Below are 2,581 nucleotides of genomic sequence, written 5' to 3' on the forward strand. Positions count from 1 at the left end.
AAACAAGATAAAGAAGCCACTACTGGGGCTGGGATGTAGCTCAGTGGCAAAGCGTCTGCCTTGCATTCGCAAAGCCCTGGGTTCGACCCCCAGTTCCAAAAAAGACAAAAAAAAAAAGAACCCCACCAAAAAAAAAATAAGATTAAAAAAAAAAAAAAAAAACAAGAAGCCACTACTGTTTCTTTGCTTGCATTTCCAAAAACTATTTGTTGTGCCCCCAAGACACTCCTTGCTATCTTTCTGCAGATAAGGGGATATAATTTAAAACACCCTGCAGGACAACTTGAGAGGCCTAAGCAGCACAGAACAACTATAGTGGTTCCTGAATTTGGAAAAGAAACATGCTGAATTTAGGGAAGGCCCTTGGATCAACAGCTCAAACTTCTTTATTTTACTAGGGAAGGGATTGAAACCAGAGAGGTGAGGCAAACTGCCCAATGTCATAGAGAACAGTTGGTAACAAAGTCACTTAAGTGTGGGCTTTTCTCTTTTGCTGTGCCTTAGACCTCTTTAGACTTTCTTTTTTTTTCGGGGGGGGGGCTAGGGGGTGAGTACTGGGGATTGAACCCAAGGATAGTCTACCACTGAGCTACATCCCCAGTCCTTTTGTTATTTTTTTGTTTTGAGTCAGGGTCTTGCTAAATTGCTGAGGCTGGCCTCAAACTTGTGGTCTTCCTTCTTCAGCTTCCAGAGTTGCTGGGATTACAGGGGTACATAACAGTTCTGGCTCTGAACTTTTTTTCCTTTGGTTACTGTGAATCAATCCAGGGTCATGCCACAGTCCCAGCCCCCCCCCCTTTTTTTTTAAAAAAAAAAAAGCATTTTATTTTGGGATACGGTCTTGCTGAGTTCCTTAGGGCCTCTCTAAATTGCTGAGGCTGGTTTTAAACTTGCAATCCTCCTGCCTCAGTCTCCTGAGTTGCTGGGATTACAGGTGTGAGTCACTGTGCCTGGCATCTTTGGACTTTCATTTATATTTATATATATATATATATATATATATATATATATATATATATATATATATATATATTATATATATAATTTGTTCTAATTAGTTATACATGACAATAGAATGCATATTGACACATCATACATAAATGGATTATACCTTGGAGTTTCTTAAATGAGTGCTTTCAACTGCATAAACTATAATAGAACTGCCAAATTATTTGTCAAAAGAGGATCATTACAATATTTTGGAAAAAGTGTGATATGGTAATATAGGTGCTTCTTTACTAGCACATTAAATTACGAGATCTACCAGAAGCTAATATAGTAACTTCAGAGTTAGTCTGTTGATAAATCTTGAAATTACTTAACTTCTGGACCTCTACAAAACGGCTATAGGATCTGAAATGATGTACAATTTCCTTCAAGTCACAGATGTGGCTGCTACTCTGCACTGCTGCCTGTATCTGTAATTTCGGAAAATGTCAATTTCTACTACAGGTTAGTGAAAATAAAGATAAAATGAAGGGGCTGGGGTTGTGGCTCAGTGATAGAGCGCTTGCCTAGCATGTGTGGGGCACTGAGTTCAATCCTCAGCACCACGTATAAATATATGAATAAAATAAAGGTCTATGAACAACTAAAAAATTTTTTAAAAGAATATTAAAAAGAAGTTAAAATGAAGATATGCTAAAGTGAAGAAATCATCATGTGTCTGGCTCCAAAGTTCAGGACACCAGGGTTCAGGACCCTTGCGTTAGAGCCTGCGAGAGGCAATGAGTATGATGACGCTGAAGCCCCCAGGGCGCCTCCTGGGAAATCTGGAACGGGCGGGCGATGCCGGTACCCAGCTCTCAGAATTGTTGTGAGAATTTACGGTATTGGCGCGAAAAGTCCAGCAAACACCATCCGGGTACTTTGCGTCCCTCGCTTCGCTGGGGGAAATTCAAATCTCGAAAAAGGGCGGACCCGAAAGCTGCCGCGCGCCTGCGCAAGGGGCGGGGCTCAGAGCCCTGGGAAGCAGGCGGGGCGGGGTGACGTGAGGTGACGCGAATGACGCAGGCAACTCCCGCCCGCCTGGTTCGGACGCAGCCAGCCCGTTTGCCCACCCTGTGGCTGGCGGGGCAAAGGAGGAACGGTGGGGGCGGCCCGACGCAAGGCGCCCCCGGGCGCGCGGCTCGGCTCTTCGCTTGGGCGCGGGAGGAGGTGGTGGCGCCCGGGGGCGGAGCTGACGGGCCTGGGAGCCTGGGAGCTGGCGGCGGCTCCGCCCCTGGGCGCCGGGCTCTCAGCCGTGTAACCGCCCACTCTTGCCCCGCCCCGTCGGCTCCCTCGGTGGCCGGTCTCGAGCCGCCTCCTACGACAGTGCGGGGCGGGAAAATGGTTGTTCCTCGGTTGGAGGCACCACTGCACTGGTTTCTCTTCACGACCCTCCCCCTGCATGTCTAAGGCAACTCCTCGGGCACGTGTCCCTTCTGCGACCCGGGAGACAGTTCCCAAGAGGGGCGGGGCCCAGCGAGTCTGAGGGAGTTACCACTCTCATCCGGGCATCTCCAGATGCCGCCGCCATCTTTGTTTTGTGCTGAAAGTCGCTATTGACGCCCGGGGACGGCCGGGCTAGGGGAAGTGGCAA

Source organism: Marmota monax, unplaced genomic scaffold (assembly GCF_021218885.2).
Source record: "Marmota monax isolate L192 unplaced genomic scaffold, Marmota_monax_Labrador192_F-V1.1 WCK01_AAM20220418_F8-fsc00142, whole genome shotgun sequence".
Taxonomy (NCBI): domain Eukaryota; kingdom Metazoa; phylum Chordata; class Mammalia; order Rodentia; family Sciuridae; genus Marmota; species Marmota monax.